This window comes from Protopterus annectens, chromosome 6.part0 (assembly GCF_019279795.1).
Source record: "Protopterus annectens isolate FY-2018-M chromosome 6.part0, PAN1.0, whole genome shotgun sequence".
Classification (NCBI taxonomy): domain Eukaryota; kingdom Metazoa; phylum Chordata; order Ceratodontiformes; family Protopteridae; genus Protopterus; species Protopterus annectens.
In genome coordinates this window covers 512,869,486-512,893,290 of record NC_056737.1, presented here as the reverse complement: position 1 = coordinate 512,893,290, position 23,805 = coordinate 512,869,486, and the positions used below count along the sequence as shown (strand labels likewise).

Below are 23,805 nucleotides of genomic sequence, written 5' to 3'. Positions count from 1 at the left end.
ATTTCTAATTTATATATATTATAGAATAGACCAAGACTCTCCAACATACCAAGCTAACCATTAATTTTAGGAAATTCCAGTATCACTCATATTATTACCTCCTCCTAAAACTGACAAGGTCAGGTAATATTCATCCAAACCCAGGACCAAATCAACAACTGCCTAAGTCCACCTTTCTTACACTTTCTGTTGTTTCTTTATGCCCTAGACTCCCTGGTTCTAACACATGAGGTCCCAACTCCATAACACCATTCAATCCAAATCTCCCCACTCAGGATGGCTCATGCTTCAATCTAATCCTTTTAAAATGTTAAATTCATCCATTCCCATTCCGTCTATTGACTGCTGCACCCACCCTTAATTTTCCTACTTTATCCACAAGTATTACCACTGACAGTCTTCCAACCAATAATTCTCCAGCTGTTGTCTCTAATGCTCCAAATCCTCCTCAAACATACAGAAGGAAAGACATACAAATATTAGATTTCAGTATTTGCCTTACTAACAACAAATGGAGCAATCTTCAAGCTTTATTAACCACAGAAAATCCCCATTTGGTTGCCCTAACTCAAACTTGGCTTAAAGGACTGCTACTACCTCTTCCTCATGTATAGTATTTGTTTTAATTACACAATACTGTCTCATAAGAGACCAGGGCTCCATCCAGGCAGGGATGTTATACTGCTAATTAAACTAAATAATTCCCTAGAACTACTTAATTCATTAAATGCTAATCAAATCAATGATGAAATCCCCAACTGGATTTTGTCTTTCTTAATGATTGGCTAACATACAGACATCTCCATTGCTACTATGCATATTCCTCCCCTCACTAATACCCTCTACATTAAAAACACTTTAATGGAGCTAATCCCATTTCAGATTCCCAAAAACACTATTATTTTGTATGATCTCAACTACAATGCCATTTATCATGAATATAAATGCTTGATACAATATTGCTAACCCTCAATCCTAAACAGTTAAGGAAATAACATACCAGACACAATCATCAATCAGAAAATAACTCAGACTTAGACCTAATAATTACAAATGTAAACCATTACTGTTGTAAGATTCACATTCTTCCTAACAGTCTTAGTGACCATTGCCCAGTTCTCCAATTTTGGTCTTTCAAAATCATCAAACGACCTCCCCAGATTGTTCTTGACAGACACTTTCCTAACGATAAGTGAGACATTTTAGATCTCCATTTAAAATTAATAGACTGGACTCCCGTGTACGTCTCACAAGATCCTATGACTGCTTGCACACTCCTTAATAAGCTATCCGCTAGCCAAATCCTATTATTTCCTACAACATAGGTTCATAAGTTCATAGGTTCATAAGTAGGTACTAGGCTATCGGCCCTAGGGCCCATAGAAGCCTAGCCAAAAAATGTACCCTGGCTTTCGTCACCCAAGAGAATTATTTTCCTGTGCCCCTGTCGAGCAGAGCCACAGAAGTGATCCCCGGGGTGAATTTCCCATTTCCCATCCAATCATCAACATTTTTCTTGAAGAGTGCTAATGAGGAGCTCTGTTTGACATAGATAGGTAGTCTGTTCCAGAGTATGGGAAGTCTCTGGCCCATACAAGCCTAGCCAAAAAATGTACCCTGGCTTTCGCCACCCAAGAAAATTATTTTCCTGTACCCCTGTCGAGCAGAGCCACAGAAGTGACCCCGGGGTGAATTTCCCATTTCCCATCCAATCATCAAGATTTTTCTTGAAGAGTGCTAATGAGGAGCTCTGTTTGACATCGATAGGCAGTCTGTTCCAGAGTATGGGAAGTCCCTGGGACAGGAATCTATCCCTCCAGCATGTTCTGTTTATCGTGGTGACAAGGTTTAGGTCCCTAGAGCGTGTAGCTCGGGGGGATTGGGATTTCTTTAAGTGGAGCATGTCCAACAGCTCCGGGTTTGACATAGCTTTGTATGTTAGGCAGAGATCGCCCCTGAGTAGGCGATATGCGATGGAGTAAAGCTGTAGTTTTTTGAGACGGTCTGCATAGGGCATCTGTTTAACAGACACTTTCCTAACGATAAGTGAGACATTTTAGATCTCCATTTATGCAAACGACTCGGTCCATATGTATCCTTGGCTTGCTATTGATATTGAAAACCTCATGAAAGAAAAAGACTGCCTGATTTACCTGAAGAAGAAACTGTTCCTATGACCCTTCCATAATTGACAATAGCCTACAACAAAATTATCTTTCTGTGAGAAAACAAACTAGAATAGCAATCAATGCAGCTAAAGCTTGATATGTTTGACAAAAGCAAATGGCAGCTACAGCCAACTCTAAGCAGTTCTTGATTGAGATTAAATATCTCACTGGGCATGTCACAGATTTCTCATTCCCCTACTTGCTAACACTAGCAGTACTGCAGCAGAAAACTATAACTCACTTCTACTCTCCACTCTCAATGACATCAATAATTTATTTCCACTAGTCTCCCCTACACCCCTCCAGATGATCTAATTCTCCACTTCTACTTCTTAACTGATTATGCAGCCAACTTTTATTTCAAAGAGATTTGTCATCATGAAATTAAGTCTTTGCTCAAAAATCTGAGGCAATCCTCTCCCACTTTCAGTACCGTATATCTCACTTTTTTAAAGAAGAGCACTGATGATATAAGGAAGCATCTGACCTTCATTTACAGTCTCCCTTTGACCACAGGAATTGTTTTGTCCACCTTTAAACACTCATACATAATCCTTCTGACTGCAACTTCATCACCTAAAATCACTCAGTGATTATCAGAATATAATTAACCTCTGCCATCTGGCTAAAATATTTGAAAACAAAATTATAAACAATTATTCAAATACATTAAAAAACATTTTCTTTAGAACACAACTGCGGACCATCTCACTGACACCAGTACCATATACAATAATATTAACAATGGTTTCACCACTGCTGGCCTATTTGTCAACATGACTGGGACCTCTGAAACAATAAACCATAGCCTACGTATTAGAAAACTGGAAATATTTAACTTTGGAAACAATACAATTATGTGGTTCCAGAACTGTGTGGAAATCTGAACATTCCAAGACAGTCTGCTTCATTTCATCTTTGGGCATAGTCAACAACATTGCCCCCCCAGGGCTCAGTACTTTGTCCCCTAATATTCTTACTTTTTATTAGTGATATCACTGAACACATTCCCTCATTAAACCTCACATGATATGCACATGACAGTCTACTTCTGCAGGCCAACCATGCCATTCTGTATTGCAATCTCAGGCACAAAACCTTTTTTAGAGCTATGCTGTTGGGCAGGGAATAATAATCTCCTTATTAACCACGAGAAAAATACTGTAGTTTGCAGCCAAATGTAAACTGTCTAACCTCCATACTTCTCAACCTGTTAAAACAAAAAAATCTGGACAAAGCCAAAAATAATGGGAGGGGGGCAAAAATAGGGACAAATTTTAAACTTTGCTCTTATAAACTTAGAAAGTTGCTAGACTAAAATGTCTTGTGTTACCGTGCATTTTCTGAAGGATATGAAGTCTGAAACTCAAATCCCTGTCATTTAGTGAATTCAGTCCTTACTGATGTGCCACAAAAATCTAGAAAACCACACATTTTATGAGGAACAGACCAAAAATATGCGTCAAAAATCTGGACAGTTGAGAGGTATGCTGATGTCCTCTCATATCCATATACAGTTCCAACAATGACCCTATTCCTGTTCTCATGGAATGCAAATATCTAGGCCTCATCATTGATCCATCCTTCTCTTTCTCTTCACATACAGATAAAATCATTAGTAAAATAAAAAACATTTCTAATAAAATTTAAGTACAGCTTAAACTGTTTCAGAATCTCCCATCTTCTCTGTCTTATTGCATGTTATTCACTTGTCAAAAATGTACGGCTACCTAAAGTAAAATATGGATTGCCACTCCTTGCCATCAGTTATGGCCATAGTACCCCAAAAATTCAGTTAACAGCTAATAATGTATTTATTTATTATTTATTTATTGACATTTGTTGACTGGGAAAGTCTACTGGGCTTGAGACCCATTTTCAGTGGAGGCCCGAGGAGAAAAGCTCCAAGTTACATGAAAATCATTACATGAATTTGTAAGGAAACAATTATTTATAAAGCAAGTGAAATAATACAGAAAACAATCTAAGCAGCACATACATTGTAAGAAGGAACAATACAGTAACAATGGAACATTAGCATGTAGGAAAATTATACAGTTAGAAATATTTAATAATACAGCTCTTTTTTTTGGGTGGGTGATTAGGAAAAGGGAAAGGTAAGTGAAGTGGGAAGGTAGAATTAAAGAGTTAAACTTAAAGGTAGGATAGATATAGTTAGAATCTTATCGCTAGGTGGTGGAATATGTAGATTATAGGTGGCATGTATTTAGTGGCATTATTAAAAGTAGAAAATGACAGAGAAGACAAAATGTGTTATAGTATGGATGCGCGGACTAGGATACTAAAGATTAGGGATAACTCATATGGTGCAACAGTATGACATATAAATAAGTATATTTGCTATGTGAAACAGTTTTGCTAGATTAAGGAGGCTGTGGATATGTGTTACATAAAAATAAATACAATCTGTTACTTTGCTCTTCTTGCAGATCCCCCTGACATCACTGTAATGTTCTAAAAAAAAAACTAAACTTGCTACCTGCCACAATGAGATCAACTTACTTTCTTGGCACCCGTCTCTTCACAATTTTAAATAAGGGTTACTATTCACCATTGAAAACAGAACTATCTGTAAGAGAACCAGTCTACGGCTTAAAAAGTACCCAACAAGAAGCAGTCTTCTTAACTCTTCTAAACAGTGACAGGAGAACATGCCTTCTCCAAACTGTTGTCAGTCTTGTGGAAAAATCTTCCTCCTGAAGTTAGAATTGAAACTTTTCTTCAGTGGTTCAAGAAAGACCTTTCAAAGCATCTTCACAATGAGGCTAAATGCAGTTGGTATAGAGATAACTTTTAATTCTTTATCTCCCTAATAACCCTCTTATCTTCTAATTACATATTTTTGCTAACACAAAACATATTATTCTAGCAATGTTCTATGTTCATATATTTAAGATCTGTCCCTATTTTTGGGCCTTTGTCCCATCATTATTTTGGGCTTTGTCCATATTTCTTGTGTTAAGAGGTTGAGTGTTATGTCCCTGTCTGGTTTGTATTCTTCAACATTTCTTAAATGCCTTGTGTACTTCCCTTCATCTCTTCATACTTAACTTGACTGCTCACTTTCATACCTCTGTGTACTTTTTTTCAGTTGCTTCAGCTGTTAAAACATGTACACTGTTTTTGAAAGACACTACGTATAACAGGACTTGCTCTGTCCTGCTAACAACCACTCAGCATATTTGTCTATCATGTAATATTTTACTGACTAAATTTTCTGTATGCTGATTTTCTATGTACCATTTGTTCAAAATTGTAAATACATACAATGTTGTAACTGTTTTCATTGTCTTGGTATGTGCCTTTTTGTTACTTACATGGGTAGTGGCTGAAATGGGTGTTAATATCAGCTCACCCATCCAGTCAACCAACCAATCAATCAATCAATCAATAGGTATGCAGATTTTCCTTACTAGGCAAAGAAGGTATATTTACAATTTGTACTATGCAGTCATACCTCTCAACTGTACAGATTTTCTCAGAATGTCTAGATTTCTGCCGCATATTTTTGTCCTTTTTTCATAAAATTGTGGTTTTCTGAAAAACTAGTGGCAAATCATTAAAGACTGAAGTTAGAAAATAATCACAGACATTTGAGTTTCAGACTTCATTCACTTTAGAAAATTCATGCTAATGCAAAGCCTGTTATTCTATCAACTTTCATAGTTTGTAAGTGCAATATTTAAAAACTGCCCCTATTTGTGTCCCTCTTTTATTTATGGCTTTTTTCCAAATTTCTTTATCTAAGAGGTTGAGAGGTATGTATGCAATCCATGCATCAAGGATAATAGAAACTACTTCACACCAGTTATGTAAAAGAGATAGCCTTTGTAGGAAAACTGATATAAGGTCACATCTGGGAATATCAACCAGAAGAGGATGACCCACTGATAATATTTCTGAGCAAGAATTCAACTGCATGAAGTCACAATAAAGCTGAAAACAGCAGGTAATTTGACAGGACAGTGATGACACAGATGTGTTCTAAGATTTAGAAAGTTGACTCATGCTTAGATGAAACAAAAAATATAGAAATGATGTAACAATATTTTGTAAGCTGATGCCTTCACCATCCTGAACTCAGTGCATGTTTCACAGCTAATAATAGAGTACTTTTCAGGACAGACTATACCATGTTATCCTATTCCCTCCACCAGATATCTGGAACTTTGTATAGTAACTTCCAATGGCTGCATCCTGAGCCTTTTGACAAAATCAAGTTATACCCTTCTAACTTCTGTGTAGCCAGTGTAACAACCATCTCCTCACACCCCCCCAAAAACTCCTACATACCTTCCCTTTGTTTTCAAATCCCTCTCCTACTAATACAAATCGTCCAAATAATGCAACCCCCTTAAAACTCCTACCACATTGTTCAATGAAGCATACCTAACTTTTGCATCCTCTTGAGAAATAAAATCATTAACTGTTGTCCCTTCAGGATAGGAAAAATGATGAATCAACCAAAATTCACCAGGTGACTTCTTAGGGACCAAACCCAATGGTGAAACCTTAAAACTGCCAAAGGGAGGATAATCAAACAGGCCCAATAACCTACCTTCACATCGCTCCTTCTCCACCAATACTTTCAAAATGTCCTCCTTCCCCATACCGAAAGTAAATTCTTACAGACTAAACCATCCCCTTCAATCCCTGACTTAAAAGAAACCCCCCCCACCAAAAGTACCTCAAGTAACTCATCCGCAAGCACTAAATCAGGAAATAGCCTAAGCATGTGTCTCATTACCTGGACCATAAAGAGTGAATGCAACACCTTCTCTCATCTCCCGAAAGGGCAATTCTCCCCTCTGTTCTTGAAAATTACCTCATCCACAAAACCCAAGATCTCCCTGGAATGAAGGAAATATTACTCCTCCATCAGCTGGCAATGGGCCCAAATTGACCAAATTCCTTTTATGGTGGCCACAATGAATAGCTGGATGGATGTCTGTACAATTCAAGTAAGTGTGCGAGAACCTACACACCTCCCATGAACAAGGCCCTGCATTAAAGGCCCAACACACAACAACCACCTCACCTCCTAGCTTACCTCATCTCGTAGGGGCCATCGAGTTATCCATCATGATGGGCAACCACATTTCTGGGTGCCTAAAGTCTCACACAGTGACTGATCCACCACTTTCTGTGTACAAAACTGCTGATCATACCACAGCTAAGTGTTCCCTGCCTGCAGTCGTTGTGCCTCCTGAATCATGAAAAAATAAGCCAAAAGTGGTAATGCCATAGAATTATCCTTTTCCAGCCAAACTACCATGTAGTACACGAAACCTAACACCCAATTGTCCTACATCCTTGCTCGCAATTTACCCATTCTCCTCTGCCCCAACACTGCTAAAGCCACTGAGGTCTTTGCTATTAGCCATCTCCGAATCCAACAACTGTTGCACTCCCTCAGCATGAATTCATTCAAAAATATCCATGTACTCACATTTCCAGATTTTTTTTTTCATTTTTTAACCAAAGCTGGTATGTGAGGAGGTCAAACAGACTCTTCCCCTTTTGTCTGAACTAAGGCCTGACTAGCTAGCTAATTCCTCAGCTGCATCCCAAACTGCAACTGAATCCCAACCAAGCACAACTCCAAACTCCCTAACGACAAACCTAAGCTATCCTCCCCACTCAGTGCATCCCTCTGGACTTGCCCCATCTCTCTAAATATCCCCTGATGCACCACTAAGTCTACAGTCTCGCCGGGATGCTGTAGTGGCTCCCCAACTCCACCTACCCCTGGCCTATTCCCAAACTGCAGCAAATCAGACATACCTGCCTGACACTTCAAAAAAGCATCATTACCTGTAGCTACTTTGTGTGTAGCTCCACCAGCTGGAACATCCACTGTGGCACTGTCTGCCAACTTCTGTGCCCACTTCCCCCTGACTTGCACCTCAGTGCCTGCCCTCACTTCTTCCTTCTGGATGCTCTGGGTTCCCCTACCACAGGAGCCTTACTTGGTGGCAACTCTCAAAATAGCTACACAGCCTGCGATATAATGTCTGCCCACCTCTGTCACAAAATGCAAGTTTCAGCCATCTGCAAAAGAAAGAAAACATTTAAGAACTCTGAAAAAAAAATTAAGTAATTCACTGACCCTATGTAGCTGGCCACCCCTCCCATGCATGCCCGAAGAAGTATTCCACCAGTCTACTACCCAACAATAGAAGCTCACCTCAACTGACTTGTGCAGCTCTCACCCCTCACGCAACAACCAGTATACCTGAGCATGTAAACCTCTCAGCTCCAGAAATCTGGGCAAAACCAAAATGATGGGGAACAACAAACCAGACATATGAATCAATTTCCATTGCTCTTATAAACTAGAAACTGTAATCTTAACTCACCTGAGTGCCATTATTTACCAATTCCAGTCTTCAGTGATCTGCCCTAACCTCAAATTTCATGACGTACAAACCAAAATTAAGCCAAGATCAGGACATTTTTCTAAATTCTGCTTGGTTGAGCCATAAGCAGCCTAGCAGCACTGTTAAGCAGCTCCAGCTGTAACTGTCCATGTCCAGCAATGAACTATTAGTTGTGTCCGCTTCCCATCTCATGAACAGCCTGAGAAACTACTGCTCCTACCAACTGCAAAACACTAGTGAACCAAAAGTAAGAACAGACTTTGTCTTTTTTTTTTTTTTTTAATGATGCTATAAACTTAGAAGAACACCAGAGTAAGAGATTTTGCACTAACTTACGAAATGTATGCATCCCCCCCACACTTTTTAGGGACTTCAATCTTCAGTGACCTACTAGAAAAACACAAAACATATGCAGTACAGGCCAAATTAGCCAACTTTGGACATTTGAGCCATCCCCTTGCGAGGTCCCCGAAAATCTAAGCAATCGAGTGGCCCACCCACAGTCCACTCAAGCAGAACTGCAAACAACCCGGGAAACTGTCACTCGCACAAAGCACACACAACCACCAGCAGAACTCTCCCCCACAGAAGTGCACCAGTCAGGAAGCCATGGCCGAGAAAACAAAGCTCCACAACCATCAACAAAAATTTTAAACCATCCAAAGAAGCCATGATCCACTATGAACCCACCTCACAACTGATCCTATAACTGGAATGCCTGTAATCAGCACCTTCAACCCATGATACATATATCTAACATGAAATATCGATACAAAATCTCATGAGGTGTAGACCCAAATAAAATAACCAAAATCTGGTATGGCATACCACATACCGGCTACCCAACAAGTGAAACAGTTGCCAACACCACCGATGGCCACCCAACATGACCGAGCCCAATGGCTGACCGGAGCCGTCAGTGAAGAAAAGATTATATTACAGTATGTTTTTTTTTTTTTTAAAGAAATCTTTGTTTACTGAGTGTAAACATGTTCTTTTAATTAGATATAACATTTTAAATTAATGAATTTTAATACATAATATGATCCATGTCTGATTACCTTACAACCTGGTTTGTGGATTTACAAAATGAATGATAACCATCCCTTTACTACAAAACCTTTCCAAATAACAAGTCAAGCGAGAGAGAGAGAGAGGAACTACTCACTGCCTGCCATTACTGACCCAAGGACTTCCAGTCAGCTCCAGTACCTACTGGTCATGCAGCAAGTTCACACCTAAATCTAACCTGTTTCACAGGTACACTCACATAAAATCCCCCTATGCCTAACTCACTTCCTCCACAGCCTTCCTCCCTTATAATTTAACCATTCCTTACTCACAACTCTACCTAGCCTCCTTGCACGTCCTACCCAGCCAAACACCCCTCTCACCTTCACTCCCCAGCCCTGTAGGCCCCTTCTTTGACCATCTCCTGTTAACCACTGAACACTGAAAATGTCTTAAGACAAATTAGTTTGTTCTCACACACCACTTTTTCATCACAAACTAATCTTTACTTTTGAGGCCTTAAACTGGAGTTTGTAAGTCACAGTAAACAAAGTTAATATTAATTTTTATATTGTCTTGTAAACAGATTACAATATACTGGGTTATGATCAGAGATCTGATAATAACAGGCTTATTATGTGTTCAAGAAAGAATGCCAAGATATTCACTCTCAAGGTGTCTCTAGGCATCCATGTTGACAACATGTAATATTTATTTATTATTTATTTTACATTTGTTGACCGGGCTAGTCCAGCTGGAATGTCCATTTTCAGTGGAGGCCTGGGGAGAAAAGCTCCAACGAAATTTACAAATAATACACAGTAATGGTCTAAACAAGTTTAAAATTCTTAAAACATTAAGACAGGACATAAAATCTTTGGAGAGAGGCAAGTTAAAACAAAGTTATAACATATATTTGCTATACAGATTCTAAGATATAAGTTTCTAATATTGAAAAATTAGAAAAAAGTAGTAAAAGTTTTTTTTTTTTTTTTTATCTCTCTAGTGTATTATGTGAGGAGGAGTTTAGGCGGGAAGGATACAAGACAGGTTAGTCTGGGTTGTTACACTAGGTACATTGGTTAATAAAAGGTTATGATCATTGACCAGGTCATAGTGCTTGTAGTACATGGAGCTTTATGTGTTCAACGTACTAGCACTGCAGTTATAGAAAATTAGTGGCGGAGCACAAAGTGTTTATTGGTTTTGAAAGCTGATACAGCAGTTAGCTCTGTCAGACGGCATCATACTGCTCAGCTTACTTGCTTAAGAATATTCTGTTCCAATCCAAATCTAATGGGAAGCAAATGATCAAAATCAGGGACATTTTTTTAAATACACTTTTTAAAATGTTAAATGTTTTAAATATTGCTCTTATTCATGTAAGAAGTAACTTCCGCAGTGGTGCAGCGGTAGCGTTGTTGCCTCACAGTAAGAGGTTCTCCCATTCGATTCGCGGCTTGGGTTGGGAGTGCCTTCTGTGTGGAGTCTGCATGTCCTCCCCGTGGTCGAGTGGGCATTTGAAAGACATGAGTTGAATGGGCATGCCTTCGTTGAAGGTTGGGCGTTGGGCTGGCAACTCGACACCATAGAAACCAACTGCCAATCATTAGCGGACCGGAGTTCCACTGTGGCAACCCCTAACTGGGAAAAGCCAAAGGACAAACAAACATTCATGTAAGAAGTAAGAAACTCTAATATCTGGCATCATTGACTTGTAACCCTTGGTGATTTACCAGAAAATCCTAATAATTATGGGACAAATTGAAGGGCAATTAAGAGGCATGTACAGCAGGCAGAAACAATATTTTTTTTGTCAGCCAGCACTGTCCTCTACTAGTCCCTAGCTTGAGACACGATTGTAACTGCACTTAGGGACTGTTAGGGAAGGTGCTAAGTTTATCTTTTTCCCAATATCAGGGCAATTTTATTTAGGCCTTCCATGCACTACATATCAGCAAATACTTAAGCTACACACATAGTGTCCACAGCATTTTGCATATCCAACTCTGGAGTTTTCATGTGAGATTAAGCAATTCTGTTTGTGCCACTTGCTGTTGAGATATTTAGATAAATTGTAAAATTATGACAATATACATAGAACATGAACAATATTTAATGTCTCTTTGCTATAATAAGTAGAGGTCAAGGCTCAGCTGCTATTGTGTTGCCCATCAAGTAAGCTTTGAAATGAGGTAGCATGGTTTTGAAATTATTACTATTAATATGAAAAGTAAGTATACAACTCTAAGAGGTGTCACGAGGATGATCCTGCAGAAATGCCTGGAGGTATCTCTAAGGTATAAGCATCATTTGTATGCGCGTCTATATAAAGACATGTCTTAAGATTAGCAATTGATATTTAATGTATGCCCGATAGCTTGTAGCATTCTTGATAACTTGTTTAATGGTTTAGAAAAGATAATAGAATCATAAATAATGCAGCTCACAAAGCAGATGTGCAGAAAATATTTAGAGATTGCCTTTTGTTCTTTTCAGCTTAGAAGCAGTATTGCAGATCTCATTTTTGTTTGGTACAACATATGCTGATCCTGGCACACTACACAAAAATAAAACATAAATATAACTTTCAGTATATAAAAAAAATAGTGAGCCCAGAACAACTGCCTTTTCAAAGACAACGTGTAGCATCCTCAGGTAACATTGTGCTTCCAGCCAGCAGAATTGCAATTAGGCACAGTTTTATCCATCCATCCATACATACATCCACAACCCCTTTTTCCCATTTTGCACATATGTTTGAGGTGTCACTTTAACAGTGACAGAGGTATAGAGCCAAGGCTTACACTGCCAGGTGGCTATCCCTGCCATGGTAGTTCTTCCGCACCACACACTCACACCTATGGCCAGTTTAGAATGCCCAATCCACCTACTGCATGTCTTTGGAATGTGTGATAAAACCAGAGTACCCAGTGGAAACTCATGAAAGCACAGGAGGGACATGTAGACTCTGCAGAAAGCACCCCAGCCAAGAATCACACTGGGGAACCTCTTGCTGTGAGGCAACAACACTATCCACTGTGCCACTGTGCCATTCAGTCAGGCGCAGTTTTATATTTTATAAAATTAATTATTAAAGACACAGAGACTTTTTTTTAGAAAAATTATTAAAACAGTACATATGTACACCTAACATTTTACTACCTAATATATATATATATATATATATATATATATATATATATATATACATCTACGGTACTATGTAATGCACATACAATAACAAATAAATTGATACATTGTCAGTCTTAAAGACAGAGAACCTGAATAAGTTACAACTTTTTTAGACTGATTTCCTCTTAAACATTTTGTTTGGACTAGATTGAAGACAGTTAATGAATCCAAAAATGTTAAATAAATGCAAAATATAAATGAAATACAAAATATTTGGAAAAATTTGTGTATCCAACAAGTCCTAAAGCACAATCAGCCCCTGACTGACTATTGTGTTTAAGTTAAGTGTTAGTTGTCCTTCCTTTCCGATCTCTTAATCATGATCCAAAATTCTTTATGTTTTTCCTGGGAAGAACAACAATATTTAGTAAGAAAAACACTTTGGATACTTTTACAACTGATGAAATTGTGTATATCAAAACATATTTCTTCTGCAATGTTAACATTTCGGTATTAACCATGTATTTACATGCTACACACTAAACATGTTCAAAGTTTCTCCAAGTTTAATATAGAATATGTTGTTCCCTTCTGTGTTGTGATTTTGGACCAGAATGTTAGAGATTCTGTTCATTTTTAAATAAATGCAGGGAATAAGAGCTACAGCTAACTTCTCAGCTGAAAACAATATTTCCAAGAGCCATTGTGTGTGCTCACTACAAATGAGCATGCTCCAACTCCCTCAGTCACAGGAGCAATTAAATGACAGTTCAAGTGCAAGCATTTTCATAATGGGTACAAGTCAACTTGTCACTTTGCATGTAACTGTAATCATAAAAAAATGTGTTTTGTGGGGGCAATCCCCCTTTATATCATGTGGGCAGCTTGACCCCCTTACTTTATTTTTCTGATGCTGAGTTTACTGCTTCTTGGAGAACAACCTGTCACTGACAAGTAATGTAATGATGCCTCACTCTTTGTCCAAGGTACACTGACCACAGATTGCTCACTTCATATTAAGATGGAAGTATGCACATATGTTTGCTTCAGACAAGCACAGAATACACAAGCAAATGGCAGCTCAAGCCACTATGCTCAAGCAAGTTTGACTCGAACATGGAAATATGAGCAGCTGACTGCAAGTCATATTCCTCATTGTATAACAATAATCTCACCTATGGTTTTCTGTATATTTGGTGAAAAGTCTGACTTTACTGTTAACTTAATAGTGTTAGTTGTCCTTCCTTTCTGATCTCTTAATCATGATCCAAAATTCTTTATGTTTTTCCTGGGAAGAATGCCAATATTTAGTAAGAAAAACACTTTGGATACTTTTACAGCTGATGAAATTGTGTATATCAAAACATACTTCTTCTGTAATGTTAACATTTCGGCATTACTCATGTATTTACATGCTACACACTAAACATGTTCAAAGTTTCTCCAAGTTTAATACAGAATATGTTGTTTCCTTCTGTGTTGTGATTTTGGACCAGAATGTTAGAGATTCTGTTCATTTTTAAATATATGCAGGGAATAAGAGCTACAGCTAACTTTTCAGCTGAAAACAGTATTTCCAAGAGCCATTGTGTGTGCTCACTACAAATGAGCATGCTCCAACTCCCTCAGTCACAGGATCAATTAAATGACAGTTCAAGTGCAAGCATTTTCATAATGGGTATGTCAACTTGTCACTTTGCATGTAACTGTAATCATAAAAAAATGTGTTTTGTGGGGGCAATCCCCCTTTATATCATGTGGGCAGCTTGACCCCCTTACTTTATTTTTCTGACGCTGAGTTTACTGCTTCTTGGAGAACAACCTGTCACTGACAAGTAATGTAACGGTGCCTCACTCTTTGTCCAAGGTACATTGACCACAGATTGCTCACTTCGTATTAAGATGGAAGTATGCACATATATTTGCGTCAGAAAAGCACAGAATACACAAGCAAATGGCAGCTCAAGCTACTATGCTCAAGCAAGTTTGACTCAAACATGGAAATATGAGCAGCTGACTGCAAGTAATATTCCTCATTGTATAACAATAATCTCACCTATGGTTTTCTGTATATTTGGTAAAATGTCTGACTTTACTGTTAACTTAATTATTCTTTGGGAGAGTCTATCCACATGTTTGCACAGCACAGTCTATACATTCTACCAGAGTTTATTTATTAATTAATTGATTGATTGATTGATTGAGATTTGATTCATCCATCTTAGTGTCTCTTTAGAAAATGTTCTCTTTGGACTGGATCACCTAACAAAAATAAAAATAAATAAATAATAATAAAAAAAAAAAATCTAAATTCTCCTCCCTCTCATGAGCTGTTAAATTGGATTTTATCACTTTCTTTGGATGACAGCTTTCTACTCAAAACTGAGCACTTATCTTTTTTTGTTTGTTTGTTTTGTTTGTTAATATTTTCTGTAAACCTCAGTAAATATAATACTATCCTTTGGAACCATACAAAGTAAATTCAAAAAGACCAGTTTATTTATTTATTTTACATTTGTTGACTGGACTAGTCCAACTGGATATATGTCCATTTTCAGTGGAGGCCCGGGGAGAAAAGCTGCAACAAACAAAAAACACACTATCATTTATAATATGTGACATTTACAAATACAGCTAAATTTACAGATAATCATTCCATTCATTACGTTTTGTTGCATTTCTGTAAACAGAATCATGGTACATTCCAGCTATGGTTAGCCATTCAAATATTTCGCTAATAAAAATTTTATATAAGCGAATACTCTCTGTAGTTAACAGAAAAAGTAGGTAGCTTATACACTCTCTTAGTAGTTAACAGAAAAGTAACTAGTTTATACATGTATGGTGATGAGTACTTTGAGAAAATAGAGGCAGTTCTTTAGAACTGATAGGTAAAAAAAGACTGGCCATCAGGTCTGTAGGTAATGGCTCCATAGGTCTAAATGGGGAAGGAAAGCACTGGATTCAGTTAATACAGACTCTTTCACCCACCATCCCAAAACTAAATTAGCATATATTTCATTGACTATAAACAAGTTCCTGTGGTGATGATTCATTGGGTTTAGTATATCACAAACACCTATCTCATTATTAAATACTTTTGTTTGCATCTTAACTACACTTCACTTGTTATGGCTGGATTTGCTTTTGACTTTGGTCACTGTTAACATTTGTTATAAAACTGTCATTTAATAGAAAAAAAGAAACACTACTAGATAAAACTTAAACTTAAAATGACGTTTGTATATGTGTGTATGTGTGTATGTTATGCACTGTAACTTCCAAGAATGTTGTCTTGACTGTATTCTCCTTCTCTGAGGTAATATAGTTTTCATGTTGTTTATGATGCATAAGGCTTGTTGTCATACTGCAGACAATGCTTGCTTATTTTAACTAAGTAGTGCATTTTTGCAAAAGTTAGTTTTTGGTGAGAAGTACTTAAAGCAACTGGCACTGCTGAAATAGGTGTCAGTTAACTGACCCATAACCATAAGGCACACATACTATTGGGTTGTGTCCTCTGAGGAGGGCATGTACACAAAACATTGGGAATTTATTCTGCAATGGTGTATCTACACTTCATTATGAGATTGTCAGCTTTTAGACTGTGGTTCATGTAAATTCAGTTGCTTGCACTGTACAAGTTAGAGATGTACTTTGTGTTTTTTTTTCCCACTGTAGTTGAAAAGTGGAGTTGATATATAAATATATATATATATATATATATATATATATATATATATATATATATATATATATATTTATATATAAACTCACTAGCACTCTCAAGCAATCGGCCAAAAAAAAAAAAAAATTAAAGAACTACAGTACAATTTTCATGTGTTACACTTTCTGTTTTCCCCATGCAGAAACATACCTTACGTTTTTAGAGTTTTAAAAAGGAAGATAGAAATAAATGTCCTCTCTTCACAACCTAAGAACAAGTCAAACCAAACACATAGTACAGAGTACAGTATTAGTCAGACCTATTTTTAATAGTAACTCTCAAGCAAGCAGAAACTACAGTTAGCTACCATCTATCAATTTCCATGGGTGCCAGTTAACAGAGAGTTTACTGTATATGTATATACATATATATAATTAAATGGGGAGCAGGGGCAAGCCTCACACACAGAGGAAGAGTGGGGGAGGGGGGAACACCCTGCAGAAAAAAAATATATATATATTTTTTGTGTTATGTTTTTCAAGTTACAGCATTTAGTCTTGAAAAACCAGTAAACTATAACTCATTCCTGAGACTGTCAACAGAACATAGGAAAACCATTCTGCAATGCAGTCTTTGAAAAATTAAGTTTATTTTCACAGCTTTCATGAGTGTTTGCTGTTTTTCTTTTTTATAGTCAGCTGAATATCACAATGGTGTCAAAAATGTTGGTAACTCAACAGAAAAAAAAAGATTTTTTTTCAAATGGTTAAGTACGACATTCTGTTAGTATTGCGAATGCTTTGTAACAATAAGTTGTTTAGAAATAATTTCCTCATATGTATTCTATATATGTTGGTTAGATCTCTAACTTAATGGATGAGCATAGCTCTCAACCTCTTAGTGCAAGAAATCTTGACAAAGCCTAAAATAATGGGGGCGGCAAAGGCCCAAAATAGCGACAGAGTTTAAATATTGCTCTTATAAACTCAGAAAGTTGCTAGAATTATAGGTTTTATGTTAGCATGCATGTTCAGAAGCATATTAAGTCTGAAACTCAAATACCTACCATTATTTATTGACTTCATTCCTCAGTGATTTGCCAGAAAACCACAGATTTTATGAGGAAAAGACAAAAAATGTGAGGAAAAAAATCTGGACAGTTGAAAGGTATGGGTGTAAGCCGAATTTTATAGTTATTTCTTCAGTAAGTTTTATATAGAGAATGGCAAGCCATTATGTATCAAACACAGATGTGTAGCAGAAGTATGAAACCCATAATAGTGAGACCTATACCTGCAAACATAAAAGTGTAAATAGCAAGTAATTGCAATGAATATTGAAATATAATGTACCATCAAAGCATTCTTACAGAGGTCCTTCACCCATCCTGGCACACCTCACTTTGGTGGGGTGTATCCACCTGACTCCCCCAATAGATGCATATACTAACTCTGAGATGTCTGTACCTTGGATTATGGGGGTTATTGCAAGAGACTACAGACTCAAGATTTCCCCTGTTCACACATTGTAGTCAGCATTACTCACAGTTATATGTCTCCCACATTTAGACAGCTTCCATCACAATCAGCTAGAGTATTAAATGTGTTATACTGCAGAGCTTATGGTTAGAGAACTTGCTATGCTTTCTCATCACTGTAAACACATTACAACAGCATGCAACAGACTGTGCACATGGATAGCGTTCCGTATGCTGTATGGAATGCTGAATATGGAATGAAAAGAACTTCTTGTCAGTGTCAGTGACTCAAGAGGTAGTTCACTTACTTGCCTTTGGTGGTGGAAGATTTGAAGGTCGTGGATTCTATCCCCACTCCAGGTGATTGAATTAATGTTCCATTATCGACACTACAGTACAGCATTAGGTTATGCTGTATTTATGAGTTTGAGACCTTCAGAAGAAATGCTAAACTGAGGCCCCATCTGCTGAGATGACGGTAGCTCAGATGGATGAAGGCGATCTCATGACATTTATCGAAAAGCTTAGGGGAATTTCCACAGTGCCCTGGCCAAATTCTGTGAGTGAGTATAAATACCACCTTAGGTATACCCCCTGAAAAAAGGCCGCTAGCCTAGTGGATTAATCCAGTCAATGAAAGATAAATAAAATTATGGAATTCCTAAAGTGCTGAGTGACACATGTGGGAATACAGTAGCTTATATTAATGTGTGAATTTTTTACATCTCTGCACACCTGTGATCAAGAATCATGCCATTATTCTAGGGCACTTCAGGCTAATATGAATTCTAAGTGGCAGTCACCTAAAATAATCATACACTCTTGCTCAGGTAGTTGTTACAATCCATTCCACCCTTTAGTATTGTTTTTTCCTAAAACTAAATGCAGACAAGACTAAAATCCTTGCTCCCTTTTTGTGTAGTAACTGCCCTTTTCACTGGACCATATCTACCAAGCTTTGCCAAAAACCACTTGAGCCTTCAACATTTTTCAGACTTTCATCAAAATTTCCTACTTGGTGGTAATCAAACTGGAACACTATCCTGATACACAGTGGAATGAACTTAATGCCTGAGTACATAAACATTCTTTGCCCACTGCAAGACTAGTGCTTAGACCATTCAGGTTTGAATAAAATGCCTAGCTAGGAATGCCTAGCAGAGAACAGGTCAGTGAAGAAACTAAGATATACAATCTAATTTGAATTCAAACTGTTCTTCCCACACATTGGAACATGTATGATGCATCTCACTGTGATGTAAGCAATGAGTAAAGTCTGCAAAGTCACTTATGTCTGAATCGTATAAACTGCTAACCATAAATTAGAAGTAGGAAGATTTACTAGTAGGCCATAACTACAAGGAATGTATTGTAACTGTAAATCTCTGGATCTAGTAGGACCCAGTGCTGTGATCCTGCCTACCTTTGCACATGCATCCTTGCAGCATGTTAGATCACATAGTGCCCCTCCCAGCTATGTTCATGAAAATCTGTTTTACTCAAACTGTACTCCTGATTTTCACTTTTATATTTCCTTTTTTAAGATTATAAACAACCTCTAGAGAACTCTTCCAATCTTTGAAGGCCCAGAGGCTGCTGGCATAATCCATCAGTTTCAAATGGCATTGTAACATCTTTATCTTTATTCTGTTTAACTTGACTTCAGCCTGTCTACTTCCAAATGCATGCTGCTAGACCTCCAAAAAGCCCACTGCATATCCCCTCCATAGACAAGGCAAGTCTCTCGCCACACAGTTTTTCTTTCACAACCTTCTTATTTTCCTAATTTCAGATTCATTGCTGTCTCGCAGTTATAGAGCATTTTACCAGAAGTGAATCACTGTGGTATGATCAGCAGGTGTTTAGGACAGTTGACAGTTGATACCACCCTCTCAACTTTAATGGATTTGGCAAATGCAACTTATAAAATGTGAAACAAGGAAATCTAAAGTGTCCCCATTTAGTGATGTCATTAAGCCCTTTGACTCTGGTCTCTTGCTCCCAACCACTGCTTGGGTTACCCTTTCTTAGAGAATAATAATGTATTTGAACATTGTGTGTCCAGGTGCTGAGTGCTAGCTGACTACTCTTTACTGTCTTAATTAATTTCCTTATGAGACATCCTGAGCTGAATGTCAGTTTGTGTACAGATGACTTCTCTTGTGTCATCCCTAATATTTCTGTTCTTGTCTTAAGAACTTAGCTTTATATTGTTATTTCCCTTTTCAACAGCTGTTTTCAGCAGAAATTAAGATCAACTACAACAAGTTAAAGAAATGCTGTTTCACACCCATTATAAGTTACAGCTGAGTAACCCACAAATGGAGGGTGGGGGTAGTAAAATGCCCACTGAAGAGCTCAATGAAGCTGTCACTTAGTAAAAGTATCATTTGCTGACCCTTGATGACATTCGGAAACTAGGCTTTCTACCCAGCTCAAGCATGCTTTCCCTGAAGCTAGATCTGTCCTGGGTAAATGTGTGTTTTTGTCTGTACTGCACTATACACCTTCCGCATCTTTACATCTGTATCTTTCTCCAGGCCTACCAGGCTGCAAATATCATTAAATAAATTGTACAGATTTGCTGTTATCTCTACAAGATAAGTACCATTGCACTGACCATTGTACCAATCCTCTGTCCCATGCAAACATGGTTTTGTAACCTCCTAACTAGTTTATAGCCAATAATTACTCCTACCTGAAGCATCACAATTTATCTATTTTTCATTGAGACTAAAAGTAGCCAATTTTGGGTCAGACAGCCCCATCCCTTGCCAAATTAAGTAAACTAGAACCATTATGTTTGCTGCAACTCTGCCATTCCTGTAAGAAATATAAACACATCTGTTGTTTGTGGATTCAAAATAAAATTGCAAATAGAGGTGTGAATGGTTGAACCTTTTAAGAGAAATAATCATAGCTACACAGACTGGCATTGCTTATTTGATTAATTCTATATGCACTTAAATTTACCTGTACTTTTTATTATGTCTTTGTTCGTATTATCCAAGTAGCACAAACAGGGCCTTAGATAGTCTGGGAAGTGTATTAATGTCATTGCTGTTATTGATTCTAGATTGACATCTGTGTCCCATTTTTAGTAAAAGTCCTCTCTGATGCACATGTGGATGCTTTCACACACACACACACACACACACACACACACACACACACACACACACACACACACACCTGTTATAGCAGAGTAGAATAGATTGTGCAGCTTCTTGTAAAAATCCCCTAGAGATGTGAAACTGTCACCTGAATTATTTGAGAAGTACATACTGGATTGTGACCAAGTGTAGAATGCACCTAACTAATTTACTTAAGTGATGATATTTAATATATTCATGCTGCCAACAAAAATAAAACAAGTGTCTTCTAAAAACAGTGGGCATCATGTGTTTGTTGTGAAACAGATAGAAATTCTGAACCTCATAAGCTAAGTAACCTGCTGGTTTATGCAGAATGATGAAAAGAACCCTGAACTCATTATATACCATGCATAATGAATGAGCAGTTCTCAGATTCCTGCTGATATATCAAAGTGATCAAAAGGAAATAGTATGTGATTCACACAGTCACATATTTATGATTCTTAAATCCTGCTTCTTTTCACTCTGTTTTTATAGGTGGCAGTTTTACAGTGGACATCTAAACCATTTGCTATCGATTCAAGCACAGTGCATTTGGACAGAGCACATATTCCATGACAGATAGCATGTAAGAAATCCTGATACAACACTAATCAAATCTTCTGTTTCTTCTTAACTTGTAAGTCAGGAAGTGGATTGCACTGGTCACTATCATATTAATTTCATCATGAGGAGAGTTGTTCAAAATTTTGTGCAGTTAAAGTTATCGAGGGGATTTTTGTAATTTATAAGCCTGAGTTTTCTCTTCTTGTTGAACTAGTTTATTATGCCTGTCCTTTGATTACAGCTGTAATGGACTGGACTAGTCACAATGCTGGGTTTGCTTGAGTAACAGCAATTTTTAACTTGGCTGCAGTGTGCTGCTTTCAGCTGTTGACAAGCAGAAAATGAAATGGTCAGACTAATAACACAAAATCTGTGTTTATGAGATTGCAGATAACTTGTTCAGTGGGTTGCCTAGCTAACCGTTTTCAATGGAGAGACAACTCGGAAGCTATATAGTCAAGTAGTGGTATGTAGAAGGTCAAAAATTTGTTGGGGAGCAATATCAGTAATTCTGGGTCAATGTAAGAAAAAGAGTCCCACTGATATCATTTGCACCATATTCAGCCAATGATGTATAAAATTAAAACAAATTATTAAGTAATGACTTATTAGAGAAACATCAGGTCACTTACATTTCAGATGCATAAGAGAATGTTATTCTTTGAGAGCTAGGGGACAGCTAAGACCATACATGAATTCATACTTATGAAATGAATAACATTTGTACGGAGGCATTTCTAAAATAACAGGATGGTGTATGGTGAACCTGACAGCTTTTAGTAAGGTATCACACTGAATAGAGCTCCAGGTAATTCCACTTTGTATGTTTTCATGTGGAACAGCTAGGACTTGAAAGTAAATGACATTTGCCATCTACCATGGATTGTCTAGCTTGTAGCCACAAATAATTCAAACTATGTGGTAAATTCTTCTCATACGTAGTGTGTTTTGGAGCGAGTTTGTACATCTGACCTCATATTACTGGTCTGTATTATGTTAGAGAATGAATAATGGCACTGCAAGTCAAAGTATTGAGTGGTTTATGTATTTTTGTGCCAGCCATGGATGAAGGAGTTGGACTAGATGGATTTTGTAATGCCTGTTGATTGATTGATGAGCAATGAATTATTTTTAGTTTGTGACTGTAACAAATTTAGTTATACAGTATGACGTCATTGCAACTCTAGATATTTCCTTGGGTGCAAGACAGCTGGAGAGGACTGATCTGTGCATAAGTTTGTGTAATAGTAATGCATTAGCCAGTCTGTTCTAGTATCAGGTCTGAGGTAGCATATAATTCTGTAAATGCCTAATCACTGAGTTTTTAGTGGTAACCCTTCCATGTGATCAATTTTGGGGTAGTATCTAATTGTGTGCAAATCATTTAATCACTTTTTTTAATGGTAACTTCCATGTGAGCATCCATTTTGGGTTATGATCCACAATGACTTCTGCGTGTTTGTACTGAAGGATGTTAATGTCAGTAGTGGGTAACTTCTTACTGAAAGGACAAACTTATTCCAGATGTTGTAAGGTATCATGTAATATATCTGCCATTTTTTTTAATTATTGGCCTTTCACCTTTAGCATTAGGTTCCCTAATGTGGTGTTAGTTTCCCAGATGATGGATTCCAGGCATAGTCTTTTAAGTAGATCCAGATGAAGCTGTACAGACCAGACAGACATGACCTTGAATTATAAGTAAAAAGCAGAATATACTACATGTTTCTGAAACCTTTTTCAAATATTTTCCAACCCTTTGATTTTTTTCTAATAAGCAATCATTGCACCTTTTCAAAGTGTTTCAGATTTGCTGTTCAAAGGACAGGGAATGCAACATTCATTCAATATTGGATTAGATCAGTGAAATACAAAATGATATACAGTGATATGAGCAGATCAGCAGTTATGGAAATCCTTCCTTCAATAGAGTTTGTTATATGAAATTCTTGTTTATGGAGTATTTGGGTCTGATCAGTTTGTCCAAGGGTAGAAGTGTTAGCATAGCTAAAATAGGTAAAATGGGAGTCTTTGTATGTGATAGGCCTGGTCCATCTCCTAATATTTCTAGGACTAAGGCAAGCAAGACCTAGACAGATTGGCAGCTAAGAGGATCTCAGATTACCCAAATCTTCTCTTTTTAAAAAAAAAAAAAAAAAACCTGAATGCAGAAACGACCCTTCTCCAGATCTTTATTGCCACACTTAAGGACAACTGCTACTGTAAAGTGCCACAATCTAGCAGT

General features: G+C 37.4%; 1 protein-coding gene across 7 annotated transcripts in view; it reads left to right on the top strand.

Moving 5' to 3' along the window:
• Window positions 1–23,805, top strand: part of FAM110B (family with sequence similarity 110 member B) — a 731,362-nt gene that overhangs the window by 237,385 nt on the left and 470,172 nt on the right. For 5 of the 7 annotated variants that reach the window (XM_044074232.1, XM_044074227.1, XM_044074230.1 and 2 more), the window contains exon 2: window positions 21,492–21,582. The exons of the other annotated variants lie outside the window; for them this stretch is intronic. The gene's annotated coding sequence lies outside the window, so the exon portion shown is untranslated. The remainder of the gene's footprint in view (window positions 1–21,491; window positions 21,583–23,805) is intronic. 7 annotated transcript variants of the gene reach the window in all.